The following is a 15,161-nucleotide window of genomic DNA, read 5'->3' on the forward strand; positions in this document are numbered from 1 at the left end:
TGATTTTGTCCCATCCCTACAAAAAAAGAGAAAGAGAGATTCTTGATTTTTCTTTTCACCCATTTCTCTTCTTTCAACATATCACAGGCAAGTGATTCAGTCCCATAACCAGAGCTATTAAATAACAGGGAATACAGAGAAAGATGCTCCTCCATAAAGTTGGATTTGTATGAGTTTATAACATACTTTACAAAACAGAAACATATTGAATCTCCCTTTGAATGCATTGAGAGCAGAATCAGGTCCAGTTTTCTTGAATAAAATATAAGAGGAAAAAAATAAATTGTTAAATCCAATAACCAAAATAGGTTGGTGTTAAATTACAATGAAAGGAGAAAATAGATCGTGTGTCATTTTGAATATAGACTCAAAAGCAAAGTTTGTGCTCAGAGTAAGACACATTTATCCTGGGATTATAGGATCATTTTGCCGCACTGGTGCACTGTGTGTCTCCGGCGCACAGGGGCCAATGCTTGCATTTGCGCCCTGCCCCATCGGTGGCAGCGGCAGTGCCCCACGGAGGGAAGAGGGGTCTGCGGGCTTGTTTCCCGCTCTTCCCCACCTCCCTCACTGTGGTGCAGCTGGGAGTGGGATGGGGGCAGATGCCCCTGGGCTGCCCAGTGGTGGTGGTGTGTGTGTGTGTGAGAGACAGGTTTTGCCCTGGAGCCCTGCCCTTGGGTTGGCTGTCCGGCCCCTGCACACTGGGGTCCCCGGGACTCCCTGGGGTCCTTAAACTTCCAAAGAGGGCTGTGTGTGCGGATCATCATCCCCGGGGCAGCAGCTCCCGCCCCCGCCTGAGCAGCCCGGTCTGTGCCAGTGTCACAAGGCGCTTGCTCCAGCCTTTCTAACAGGTGGATGTGAAGGGGGGGGCAGATCACGGTGAAATCTGCAGCAGCTTCAGACTAAGCCCAGAGCCTGCGGCTGAGCGCTGCCCTCTAGCGGAGTCAGTGATTGATTCAAGAGTGAACATTTTAAAAAGTGAAAGCAACGAGAGTCTTGTAGCACCTTAAAGACTAACAAATTTCTGCAGGCATCAGCTTTCGTGTGCTTCTGGGTACCTACTACAGGGCAGAGCCAACAAAGAAAACAATGGAACACCACTGGCCATCACCTACAGCCCCCAGCTAAAATCTCTCTAACACATCATTAGGGATCTACAACCTATCCTAGCAGATGATCCCTCACTTGCTCATGCCATGGGAGGCAGGCCTATCCTTGCTTACAGACAGGCCCCCCAACCTGAAGCAAATACTCACCAGCAACCGTACACCATACAACAAGAACACTAACCCAGGAACCTATCCCTGCAACAAACCCTGTTGCTAGCTCTGCCGGCACATCGACTCTAGTGACACCATCACAGCTCCTAACCACATCAGCCACACCATCAGGAGCTCATTCACCTGCACATCTACTAATGTGATATATGTCATCATGTGCCAGCAATGCCCCTCTGCCATGTACATTGGCCAAACCGGACTGTCACTGCGCAAAAGAATAAATGGACATAAATCAGACATAAAAAATGGTAACATCCATAGACCAGTCGGAGAGCACTTCAACCTCCCAGGACACTGAGTAGCTGGCTTGAAAGTTGCCATACTTCTACAAAAAACCTTCAAAAACAGACTTCAGCGAGAAACTGCAGAGCTGGAACTGATCTGCAAACTTGACACAATCAGACTGGGTCTGAACAGGGACTTGGCATGGTTCTCTCATTACAAGAAGTAATTGTCACTGTTCACACGTTCTCACCTTCTAATCAACGCTTGTGAATAGGCCTCAACTACCCGAACTGAACTGACTTTGTTAGCACTTGCCCTCCCCATTGTTATGTTTCTTACCCTTACATGTATATATGTGTACCCCCTATCTGTGATTTCCACGTCATGCATCTGACAAAGTGGGTTCCAGCCCACGAAAGCTTATACCTGCAGAACTGTGTCAGTGTTTAAGGTGCTGCAGACTCTGTTGGTTTTGCTGTGCACAGACTAACCCGGCTCCCCTCTGGAACTTTTAAAAAGTGCTGCAGGTTCCCAGCCCTGCTATTGGCTCCGCCACACGCTGCCTTCCTATTGGCTGAGCAAAGACCAGACCGGAGGGGGGAGGAGGGGAAAGAGGAGCAAGCAAGGTCATTGCTCTAAGTCATGCGGGGCGGGAAGGGGAGGAGGGGCGAGGAGCGTGGCCGGTCCCCTACCCCCTCCCCCCCTACGCCCCTGTCTAGCAGTGAACAATTCACCGCGGGGCAGCAATAAATGTCTGCTGGGAATAGCAGAGAGCGATGCAGAGGCAGATACATTCCATCGACAGCAGCTCACCCACCTGCTCCTGGGGATCAGCTTCGGGGCAGTTCTGAGATCTGGGGTTTTCTAAACTCCGCACCCGTTCCCCTGCAGTGAGTTTACACTGTCCGCAGCCGGGTCCGTTCCGAGGCTGCAGGATCAATTCTGGTCTTTATCCTTTGCCGGGCACTGCTGGAAACGGGTCCGCCTCGACACCTGCACCGAGATCGGAAGCGAAAGTAGCAAAGTAACAGGACAGAGGCGGGGCTGTCAGTGCCCGTCACATCCTCGTTACACTTTGGGGGAAGGATCCTCGCTCCAAGACCCGCCCAGGGTGTTTGAGGGCAGCAGGTTCCACTTTCCACGGCCCGATCTGGCCGGGCCGAGAACTGCTAAACACTGTCACAATGTTCGGTACATTTTCATCTCAGCCCCGAATGGAAACTTCCCCTTTCATCGCCGAAGTAACAAACCCCCGTTGTGCTGCTGAGCGGGGGGTGCGGTGACGCCTGTGTCTGTGTCGCTGTCAGGGCTGAAGGTACAAGCCCAGCCCATCTCTGCTCTCAGAGCAGAGTCTAACCCGGATCAAACAGCGTTAGCTTATTCCCACTTCGGATGGTCCGTGCAGACACGGGGCTGTCCTGGGCCGAGTCATCACCGCAGGTTCCTGAATCCCTGAATCAAACCCTCCAGGTTCTTGCTGCTCCTTTACAAGTGGCAGCGCATTGATGGGGTCAGACCAAGACAATCCCAGTGCGATGGTTTCAGAGGTCCATGTAACTGTCTGCCATCACCTGAACAAGACTTGAAAGAGCAGGAAGCCCTGACTGCAGGAATACAGTTAACAGACACCCAAGATGGGGCAGCTCATCTCTTTCATTGCACCAATTTCTGTTGGGGAGAGACAAGCTTTCTAGCCACACAGAGCTCTTCGACAGGACCAGTCACAGTAGAGGGGCCATTAACACCACTGCAGACATAGGACAAAAAGAGGGTTAGTGGGTTACAGCTGGTTGTAATGAGCCATAAATCCAGTGCTTCTCTCAGTCCTTGATTGTTAGTGTCTAGCAGGCTCGATTTACAAAACGCTCCTGCTGGGGCAGAGTTTCCAGCTTCTCCCCATAGCCCCAAACTGTATTTAACTAATTCTGTGTCCCTGCCACCCCCACATCTGCCTGTCTCCAGCCCAGCTATTAATTCTGCCTCTGGCCCGCCACCACATCTGCCCCTCAGCACCACGTCAGTCTGAGCTCTGTATGTCCGTGACATGTCCCCAGCGTACCCATCCCCATGTTGAGCTGAGCCAGACGGCCTGGTGCCTCTGGGCAGGAGTCCAGGCAGCCGGGCCCCACAGAGAACTGACCAGCCCAGCCGGGACTCTGGCACCAGATTAGCTGGAGGCATTTTCCATGTTCAAGTCAGATCCGCCCAGTCCCACATCACTATCCTGTACTTCCTATTCCCCCTTCCCCAGCACTGCCCACCAGCTTATGCCAGGGATGGACTTGGGCACCCAGCTGGATGGCACTGGGGATGTGACCAATGTCGCAGGATTTAGGACAGTCCAAGATATTTTTAACTGATTGGAGAAAAACATATTTGGGGGATGTTTGTTTCTGTCTCAACTTCCTGCCTTTCACCATCAAATCCCCAGCTCCCGACACACACTCACGAACCTCGTTCTCCTCTCCCTCCCATGTCATTGAGGGAGACTTTCCCTGTAGAAACTGAAGGATGCCAATTAAGCAGGGATGGTTTCTGTTTGTAATGAATTTTTCCACTTGGTATTTTTTAACCTAAGGAAAAATATTTGTCCTTGTTTGTTTGGTCCATTTGCCTTGATGTCTGTGTTGTGTTGGGGAGGGGGTGCGGTTCTGGTTTCCCTTCTCATGAGCGCTGCCCTTTGTGACATACTGGGCTTGTGAGATGCTGCTAATGGGTAACTTGAGCAACTGATTAGTCCCAAACTGAGTGCAGCAGGGGAGGTAGCTCTGGGTGTGCGTTTCCCTTCTAGCAACCTTGGGTTCTTTTATGGCCTCCAAGATCACAAGAGCTGAGTGATACACAAATCTTCAGTGTATTTATCCTCACACCAGCCATGTGAAATAGGGAAACATTCTCACCCCTTTTCACAGGTGGGGGCTGAGGTCCAGAGAAATGAAGTGACTTGCCTGAGGCCATACAGAGAATCTCGCAAAATCATGCCATGACCACCGGACAATCCTTCCTCTGACGTTACAGCTCCTCCTTATGCAGTTCTAGCCCTTGTGCTTGACTTAGTGTATGTAGCTGTGTTTGGGGAAGAGGCGACATTCAATGCACTGTAAACTTGATGGGGCAGATCTCAGCAGTGCTGTGGAACTATGAAACTTTACACCAGCTGAGGATCTGCCCAGAAGTGTTTTTCCAGTGATAAATAAATAAAAGGTAGACCAGGGGACTTTAAATTGTGGATAGTTCCATCACAATCTTTCAAAATAATAGTCTCAGCCCATGTGAAATTCTGCTGAGGAAGTTATGGAGATGCTGCTGGCAATTTCATATGTATGAACAAAATTCCCATCCCCCAGCCAGAATGAGGAAAATGCTTGTGGGTGGTTGTGAGCTGGTCTGGGTCTTGTGTTCAGGGTGAGTGAGGACAGGAGAGACTGAAGAATCCCACCATACAACTATACCATAACTCTGTGGTTGGAGCAGCCACCTAGAAAATGGGTAACCCCTCTTCAAATCTTTTCTCCCCCTCTGGCCAACAGGGGAACATTGAACCTGGATCCCCCACATCCCAGGCAAGTGGGCTACCACTGGGCTAAAAGTTTAAAAGTGGCTAGCAGCACCTAAACAACCCCACCCACATGCTGTGTGCAGTGCAGCAGGTGCCTAACTCATTCGCACAAGAAACGTCTCCGGTGGTAGGTTCCTATTCGTAGACTGATATGCAAAGATAGGCACCCCCCAGCATCCCAGACTTAGGGCATGTCTACATGTATAGTGCTACTGCAGCACAGCTGTACGAATGCAGGGAGAGAGCTCTCCTGTGGGCATAATAAAACCACCTCTGTGAGCGGCAGAAGATATGTCAGTGGCAGCAGCTCTTCCATCGATATAGTGCTGGAGACAATGGTGCTTATGTCGGTGTAACTTTTGTTGCTCAGGGGGTGGTTTATTCACACCCTCAAGCGACATAATTTATGCCGACATAAGCTGTAGTGTAGACATAGTGTAGTGTAGACACAGGCGCTTACCTGTGAGAGGGGGCGGGGCTTAGGACACATCTTGTTAGCATCTCCCAGTGACTTGTTTACATGGCTCTCCAGCTAGCCTGCTGGTGCTTGTGAATTGCATTTTAAGGCATCTGTCTGTCTCTGTTCATTGTATAGGGAGACGAGGTGTTTAAGTCAGGCTTTCTGGGTCACAAAGTGTGGTTCTTGTGAGATTCTAGTCATTTAAATCAGAAGCTCACAGAAGGCAAAGTCACCGCCCTGGCAAAGAGTGAGGTGTCTCCTTTTTCACCTTTAGATCCCATTCTTTAGCTCATGTCCACCCTAGCAGAAAGGTTTTTTGTTTTGGGTTTTTTCAATGCGATAACAAACACAAGGCAGTGATCTCATTATACAATCTTGGTGGAGATGAGGCAAGTGATGCTTTCATCTTAATGTAGCTAATCAAGGTGACCACTAATCCCCAAAACCACCCTCCAACCCTCAGAATTCTTCCTGACCAGTTACACTGAGGTGAAACTACCACTTACCTTGTCTACACGCAGATTATACAGTGAGAGAATGACACCTGCATCCCAGTGTAGACAAACCCATTCCAGGAACACCCCCCGTGGACACCACAGCAATTGTTGATTTGTGACCAACATATATCATGTGACCAACATATTTCATCCATCTTTAGCAACCTTTGAATAAACTCAAGATTTTCAGAAAGAGAGAGGAGAGTCAGCACCATGTTGTGTGCAGCCCCCTCTCCACAGAGCACAGCCAATGAATTCCTGATGTACATAGATATAGACAGTACAAGTGACAGAGCACAGGCTGAATAGCAACATATCACAGAACTCACGCTCTCATGATAGGTACATGCTGTCGGTATATTCCCTGTTGCTGTGGGGGTGGGACATAGCCAAGTAGGTTGACTCTGCCTCCAACAACTACAGCTGGGAAATTTTTAAAAAAATTAGACTTGTCTTTCATGCTTTATTTATCATAAACACCCATCAGAGTGAAAAGGAGCTCAGAAGTAGATTCAATAACCCCAGGAATTGAAAAGAGACCCCTGGATTTTTGGGAATCTTTTTTATAAATGATACAAAAATGGCAACAAAGTCAAGGAAATAACATAGGGAAAATAATGAGTTACAGTTGCACCTTCAGTCAACAATCATGTGTCAGAAGGGGAAAGTCGTGAAATTGACCCCACAAAACATGAGGTTTCAAAACAACACAGACTGTATTCTGGGTGATCCTGTGATTTGTGAGCTCTCCCTGCCCATCCCCTGCGTGTGTGTGACAATTACTGTGGTGCCAGCCCTGCAGCGACAGAGGAAGGTGACTGTGGCCCTGCGGCAGGAGCTCTGGCTGGGAGCCCCAGTGAGATCTAACCCCACAGATTGTACAAAACCCTCCCTGCCGCTGCGGAGCTTCCAGCTTCTCCCCACCCCCCAAACCCTCATTAATTAATGCTGGGTCCGGCCACCCGCACATCTGCCTGTCCCCAGTCCGGCTGTTAATTCTGCCCCTGCCCAGCCCCACATCTGCCCCTCAGGGCCCCTCTGCTCCCCCTGCAGCTCCAGGGGTTCTTCACCCTCCTCCCCCTCCCATACCTGGTGCTGCAGGGAGGGGGAAGGAGCTTCCAGGGATCATAGAGATGAAGGGCCTGGGACTGGGTAGATGGGAGTCCTCCAGGGTCATAGACTAGGGTGTGTGAGGTTAGAGAGGCTGATTTCCCCTCCTCCGATCCCTCCTCCCCCCATGTCAGTGACACAAGCTGAGCTGGGATCCTGCCCACACCCAGAGCCAGGGGCGGATTCTCCCGCCAGGGACAGAGGCCGGCGGGAAAGTGAAGATCGGGGCCTGGTCACCAGCATCGAAAAATGTCACCTGCCCCCGGTCACAGTCCAGACACACCCGGATCCTGCTGGGGACCCGGCGCCGGGGGAGGGGGTCCAAGGGCAGGTGAGAGCCCAGAACTGACCCAGCCACCGCCCCACAGCCCAGATCCGCTCCTCAGGGCTGGGGATGATCCGTCCCTTCTTCCTCACAGACTCTCTGGCCACTCCCACAGCCCAGTATCCCGAACCCTCCACCTCCCAGTAATGTGTCCCCGAGGTGAATCCCTCACAGCCCAGCACACAATACACAGTGTCAAATCTCTCAGGGTTGTTGGGCAGATCCTGCCGTGTGTCTGCCCAGCTCACGCTTTTCCCATCCTCAGACACGACGAGGTTGGGATGAGCCGAGTCTGGATCCAGAGTCACATTTGCTGGGGGGAGAGAGAATCAGAGCGTTAGGGGCAGAGCTCAGCTCTGGGGGAGGGTTTGATGGTGTCAGTGACAGAATCTGCCCCAGTTGGAGAGTCAGTCAGGAAATCTCCTTTCTCTGGGATTTATCCGGCTCTGAATGGAGAGCAGCTTTGACATATTAGCAAAGTGAACAATAGAGTCACTCTCCAGGCAAGTGACAAAAGAAGAACACCTGAGACTTCTCCCCAGAGTGGACTAGAGTCGGAATCCCAAGGAAGCCCCAGAGATTTCCCTCCATCATTCACATAGTCACCCATGAAGTGGATGTCTACCAGCATGATGCCTGCTCCATCCTACCACATATCTGAGATTTGTAGAGAATGACAAGAATCCCTAATTAAAAAGGAAGCCAGACAAAGAGATATCACTCCAGATTTCATTTTTTAAATTGAAACTTTGATATCATTCACATAGAAATGTCACAATGATCTGATTTTTCCTTGGTAATGTGCCCTAACGGACCCTCCCTTAATTTTAAAATATTTGGGCTTGGATGATCCATTCCTCTCTCTCTTGTTGATACCAGCATGATGCCTGCTCCATCCTACCACATATCTGAGATTTGTAGAGAATGACAAGATAGCTCTATATAACCCTAATTAAAATTCTGCAGCTAGTCATCAAAGCCAGACAAAGAGCTAGCCTGGTGCATCTCTATAAGGAAAGGCAGAAGGCAGCTCAGATGTCTCTCAGAAGCCTTTGGAGGAAAGGTCACAATTACACATCGCCTACATGCCGGGGCTGTTGGCACTCGGTGCGTATAATTCTGACCCCAGTGGCCACATCCTCACTTGGATCCTGGGCTGCCATCAGCCCGTCTCCGTAGTTGTTTATATGGAGCTGGCCTGGAGCCATTTCTGCCATGGGCATCAAGTGCACAGTCCCTCTGGTCACCCACTCCATGCTGCCTCACTGCAGACACAAGTACAGTTCTGGCTTCCTGCCCCTTACCTACATAACAAGTTATGATATTCGTATTAGTGGTACTTATTGTTATTTTCAAGTTGACATTGTCATATTCATTCAAAAATCTTTCCTAGCTTAACATTGATTCTACCAGAAGAAAAATGGAACTTACTGATAGTGTCCAGATGTTTTCCTAAAAAAGAAACAAAAAGTAAGGACTTTTTCAGTGAATCTAGATTTGAAAGAATCTTTTCATTATGAGTCTTTGTGAAATAATAATGTTGCCCCTCTTCCAAGCCATTGCAGCTCTCCAGGGACTTACAGGTAGGGTTCCCAGTGGAGAAGAAATCCGTGACACATTCTGGGTACACTCTAAGTGTAATTTGATTTATTTGCACATATAGACCTGTCCTAGAACGGAGATCATTATAAACAGCACAAAGGTAATTCCTTCATTCAGGAACTTCACCTAACACCAAGGCTTGGTTATAGGGAACTCCATGAATTGATGTTCATTGACTAGTAAATCCTACTTTGTTTTGAAAAAGGTGTTTCCTGTCACTGCAGATACTTCTTGGGGTGCATTACTCCCTGAAGATCATCCAAGCCTCTGTTCCGGAATTTGTCTCAGTATGGACTCGCTGGGCAGAGCTCTTGGTGTGAAAACAGGAATACTGGAGCCCAGAGGCTCATTCAAGGAGGTGGTGAGGCTGTGGGACCTATTCTGAAGGAAGAGTAAGACCCCTTGGAGCTATGGCAGGCTGAAGGGGTTCCTCCAAGAGACTGTTTAAAAGCTGAGGTTAGCACCGGTCCTGTAGATCCATGACATTTGGTTCCCAGAGAACCTCAAGAATTGATGCCTCAAAAATTGACTCTAACCTGAAACCAAGACAACGAGCAAACTCTCCTGTTTCTTGTTCTACCCCCTTTTCTGAAACTCTACAGAACCCAAAACCAACAACAATGCAGCCTGTCTTCCCCAAGACTGAACATGTGCGCACACACTAAAACCAAAAATAAAACAAAGAAAGACTTGGAAAACTCTGCGTACTGGCACCCCCCAATGGAGCCTGCCATGACCACAAAAATAATAAGCCATTCATTCATACTGTAATCATCTTTTGAACACACTAAAATTAAATGTCACAAACTCCATAAGGCCGGGATTTTCATGGGAGCCCAGGGTACTGAACGAGCCCAAAGCATATTGAATTTCAGTGAGAATTGGGAACTTAACTCCCTCCGGCTCCATTGACAATTTAATTAAACTGGTGCAAACCAAGTGTTAGGGTTCTTTTAAGATGGATAGGAACAGATTTAAACTAAACTGAAGTAAGCTCTTCTTAAACTGATATGTGTCCACACAGGGGTTTGCTCAGGCTTAACAAAATCAATTTAAATTCAAACCTTAACCTGATGTAACTTTCTCATGTAGAAAAGTCTAAACTGTCTTTTGTAAGAAGAAAATCCCATTCTGATTACACTGTATTTTCCCCGTTAGAGCTTTACCTCTTAATTTGAACAAAAAAAGAGTAAGGCTGATGAACACCAACAAAATCACCAGAGTCACACTCCAAACCACCATCCAAGGAGACACTCTTGGGATAAAGGAATCTGAAACACAAAGCCCACATTAGTTTGGAAACCATAACAACAAACAGTGTACTTTTTATTCTGCGCTTTGTGTGAAACAAGTGTGGGAAGAATTGTTCCCTGCAATAGAAAAACTGGCAGAAACCAATTTTAAAAAGAGGTTCTGCTCACACACGATTGATAGTATTGAATGGTGTATTAGATACTATCTAAAGTGCTACCAGCCACTCCCTGTCTCCCTCTCCCCCATATATATGTGGGCCTGGTCTATTAACTGTTATTAAACTTGCTCAACACTTCCCATTATAGGGCCTTCTTTTCAGTTGCTTATGCTTGTTTCTGGGATAATTACAATATCTCTGGAATGTATTTTACCCTAAATTGAGCTCTGAACCTTAACGTTACCTTAAATGTAGTTTTTTGTGAGGAAATACTTTACTTGTATTTTATTTAGCAACCTGAATTTTATTTCTCTGTTTTTTCCCCCCGTCCAGGATATCAATATTTGGTTTTGGTGGTAACTGACCTGATATATAAAAAGTTGAGGGTTCCTTTTCCAGGATGATGTTCGTGTTCCTCATAGAACAGGATAAACTCTGGTTTGAATGTTCTGTTATAATGATAGAACTTTTTATTTCAAAGAGCCCACGTTTGTCTTTGGATTTTGTTTGGGTAACTGAAGATAATGGCTGCCCACTGAGATCTCTCCACAGCACCTCGGGCTCTGGGTACCATCCAGCCAACAGACACACCATTCGGATCCCTCCATCCTGATAACCCTCAACAGAGAGGCGAGGTGCAGAGCCTGAAGCTAGAATAAAATGAATCAGTGTTGAATGAGACAAGTACACAGCCTGACGTATAAACGTTTACATTTTCAATAGAATGACTGAATACACTTTCTTTATTGCTGATATTCATGGAAACAGGAAACTTGAATTCAGTGAGACTTAAACACTTGTGAAGCATTTGCTTAACTGTTGCAGTACCGGGGCCTCAGAGCTGGAAGTGAAAGTCTTACAGAATGTGGGAGTGTGTTATCAACAAATTTGTAGGTGATGTGAAGGGGGCAAAGAATGCAAGAGATTTTCCGCTTGATTTCTGTGTTTTGAAGGTTTTGTGTTCGCAGATTCAATAGATTTTAAAAACAGAAAGGACCACTGTGATCATGTAGTATGATCTCCTGCATCACACAGGCTGTAAATTAATTCCTGTTTCAAGTTCAAAAGCTATGGTTGAACTACAGCATTTCTGTTCACCAGAGGTGTTAGAGTTGGCGCAGTGTGTCCTGATGCAATTGTAACAGTCACTAAACCAAGTTGTTTTGATTGTAGCTGAGGTGAGGAAGTGTGCTCTTTCCACTACTCTCCCACCCAAGATCAACTGACACCTGCAGTAAGGAGTGGCATGAACTATTTAACTTGAAACTTCTTAGCATGAACTGATAAAGTTAAGGAATACGACAGAAAAATCTTGCCTCTCTCTCTCTCTCTGGCCCAATGACTGTTCTATTGTGTATAAATACTTAAATAGTCATTGGGTCAGAGAGAGAGGCTCTGTTGCCGAGTATTAGTGCACCCCCCTGGGAGGTGCTGACCAGATGTCCCGATTTAATAGGGACAGTCCCGATATTCGGGGCTTTTTCTTATATAGGCACCTACTTTCCCCCAGCCCCTGAACTGATTTCTCACACTTGCTGTCTGGTTACCGTAGAGGTGGGAAACCCTGGTCCTGCTCCAATCACTCTTATCATTTATCTAAACTGGAACAACTTCAACAGCTGACACTGAGGGAGCCCCCCATCTGAATTGTCCATAGCTCAGGGCACATCTACACTGCAAAGCTAAGTCAACCTATGTTAGGTTGATTCACAGCCACCGGTTTTTCATGCCCACACTGCTGTCCTTCTGTTGGTAGTGCGCATCCTCACCAGGAGTGCTTGCACTGACTTAGGAGGGGCAGTGGGTGGGGATGAGAGCTCTCACCTCCCCGCTCCCCACTGAGCTCCCAGAGTGAGTGCCAAGCGCAGCTGGGAGCTGAGACTCCGGGCAGCAGCCAGGCTCCAGCTGGGAGCTCTGCTGGGAGCCCAAAGTCCAGGCTCCTGGCACCGGGCAGTGAGGCTCCAGCTGTCAGTACTGCTGGAACAGGCCCCTCCCCCCATCCCTCTGAATTTCAGAACAGGACCTGCGGGCAGTGAAACTGAACTTCTTGTCAATTTCATGGCTCCACTGTCAGCCACTTTGACAGCTAAAAGGTGATGCAAGTAACGTGGTGTCTATACAGACACTGCGTCGCCCGAACTACGTATACCTAAGCCTTCCACCTCTCGTCAAGGTTGATTTACTAGGTCGGGGTAATGGGCGATTCACAACAGTGCCAGGAACACTGTAGTGTGTATGATTCTATAGTGAGGGCGACATAAACTGCCTTACTTCAGTTTAACTTTGTAGTGTAAACCTGACCCCGTTTGAATCCTTTCTCCACTCCACAGCGAAGAGGGAGTTGAACCTGGGTGTCCCACAACCCAGCTCAGTGCTCTAACCACTCGGCTAAAAGTTATAAGATGGGCATTGCCTGGTCCTTCGGTCATTTTGTGCGGCATCGGGCAGGCACCTAACTAATTCCCTCAAGAAATGACTTGCCTAAGCTGTCTGGCTCCAGGTGGCTGGTTCCCATTCATGGATCACTAGCAAAGACAGGCACCTCCTTGCAGCCTGGACTTAGGTGTCAGTCTCTCAGAGAGGGGACGGGGCTTAGAACGCGCCCCGTGGTTGACATTTTGCACTGGTTGGCTTAGGCACCATTATTTCCTCCTCTGGCTGTTTTGTGAGGTGTGAGGCAGGTGCCTAGCCCATTGCCATAGGAAACGTGTTAGGCATTTTCCATTTTCTTCCAGAATGTTGAATGAGGGACAGAATTAGGCTGCTAAAAGAAACTGAGCTTGGACGAGTAACTAAGGACCAGCCACTGCTATTGCTAAATATCCAGAGAGGAATCCCTCTCCCCTGGGATAAAAGGATATCCACTATTTGTGGGTGTCCCTCTCTTTTGAGGATGTGCAGCTCCCTAATGTCTATGGATATTGTCCATTCCCTCATTTGGACAGAAAGCCGGTACATAGGCTGACATTTCCCAATGCACAAACATCAGCACTGCTGATAGGGGAAGCATGGAAGTGAGAGGGGATTTAAGGGTGATTACACAAATGATCAATACTAAGGCCAGATCCACAAAGAGAATTGGTGTTGCAACACCAAGCATCAAAATGCCTAACTTTTAAGACACGTAGAAAATCACTGGAATCCACAAAGCCTGAGTCAGGGGAGAGTCAGTGCCTGAGAATGGCATCCCCAAAATCCAGCATCTAGGAAGGGAGCTGCCTAAAATGGCCAATAACAGATGGTGATAAGAGGGGTGTGTCCTAAACGCCCCTCCGCCTCGAATGTCCAAGCCTAAATCCAGGCTGAATTGAGTCCCCTATCTCTGCATGTGATCCACAACCTGGCACACCTCTTCTAGGGTCAGTCACCCTAAGCCTTTTTTTTTTTTTTAAACACACAAGCTGCACTGGAGTGAGGAGTTCGGTACCTAAGTACTTTGTGGGTCTGGGCCTAAGAGCCATCTAAGAGATGACAGTCACACGTTACTCACCTTCTACCTTCAGTTCCAATACAGCTTCTTCATAAAAGACACCATCTTGAACAAAACAGCGGTATTGTCCTTCATCAGAGGGTCTGATATCGACAATCCTCAAGGGAACATTCCCATCCATGATGCCATCTCTGAAGAGCTCTGTCCTTCCCTTATACTCTGGCATCTGCTGCTCATACTGATCCTTTCCATGCTGATATAGGTGCACAAATGAAGTGAACTCAGATCGGAACCATCTCACTTCCATGTTCTCAGCACTCATGCTGGGGGACAGGTGACAGGGTAATAAAATGTCCTTACCCACAATGGCAGTCACAGGGTGATCAGGTCCAATCACTGTGAACTGGGCTGTGAAATGCACAAGGGCACAAATAAGATAAAACAAATAAAGTTAATTTATATCAAATTCCCTTTTAATCAATGACACACAAGATTCTAATTTATGTATTTCATATTCTGTGTATCTATTGCAGTGTTCCAGCACTGAATAGGATGTGTCCTGAATTTATATATGAATTTTATAACAAACAATTCATTTGGATACCATAGTATATTCATAGTTTACATAATGGAAGCTGAAATCTGTTTTGTCGTTATCTTACAAGCAGCTCCAAAGAGAATTTGCTTGCATAACATTAGCAAACACTTCAAATAGTTGATTTCTCTTTGGGATGGTTTTTACGTTTTTTGAATGTTATAAAAATATAAACTCTGTTAAAGAACATTATTAGGGCACCATTCAGGAAAGAATCTTTCTTCAGGAAGCAAGCTTAAACATGTGTTTAACTTTAAGCATAAGTTTAAATACTTTACAGTCAGGGTTGAAGGTTGCCAAACAAAGCACTTAAATATTAGGAGATGACAGATCTAAGGCTGCCTGTGCTGCTTCATTTCTGCCTCATTTTGTGTATGACACAGTCTTTAATTACATGATCTCATTACCAGTCTATCCACAGAGCCCCGCTTCCTTCAGAGACAGCTCAACTGGCATCGATGGGGAAGAGTTTCCTATAGACAACCACCTGCCTCACTTGCTGCTCAGAGGGAGCACTTTGCACTTGAGCTCTGTGAACTCAGCTGGGGCATTTGAGCTAATACCTCCAGTCCTCTGACTCAGTTTTTAATTGGGTGATAGAGAGGTGGCAGAAGACCTTCGGTGAGGAGTCTTAAATACTAGAACTCCTTTGCACACGGCTCCTATA

At 47.4% G+C, this 15,161-nt stretch overlaps 1 pseudogene; it reads right to left on the bottom strand.

Moving 5' to 3' along the window:
- Positions 1-7,147: 7,147 nt before the first annotated feature.
- LOC137161609 (butyrophilin subfamily 1 member A1-like) lies at positions 7,148-14,317 on the bottom strand (annotated as a pseudogene).
- Between the last annotated feature and the right edge of the window lie 844 nt (positions 14,318-15,161).

This window comes from Emydura macquarii, unplaced genomic scaffold (assembly GCF_026122565.2).
Source record: "Emydura macquarii macquarii isolate MOO-44397 ecotype Brisbane River unplaced genomic scaffold, CSIRO-AGI_Emac_v2 contig_2345, whole genome shotgun sequence".
NCBI classification, from domain to species: domain Eukaryota; kingdom Metazoa; phylum Chordata; order Testudines; family Chelidae; genus Emydura; species Emydura macquarii.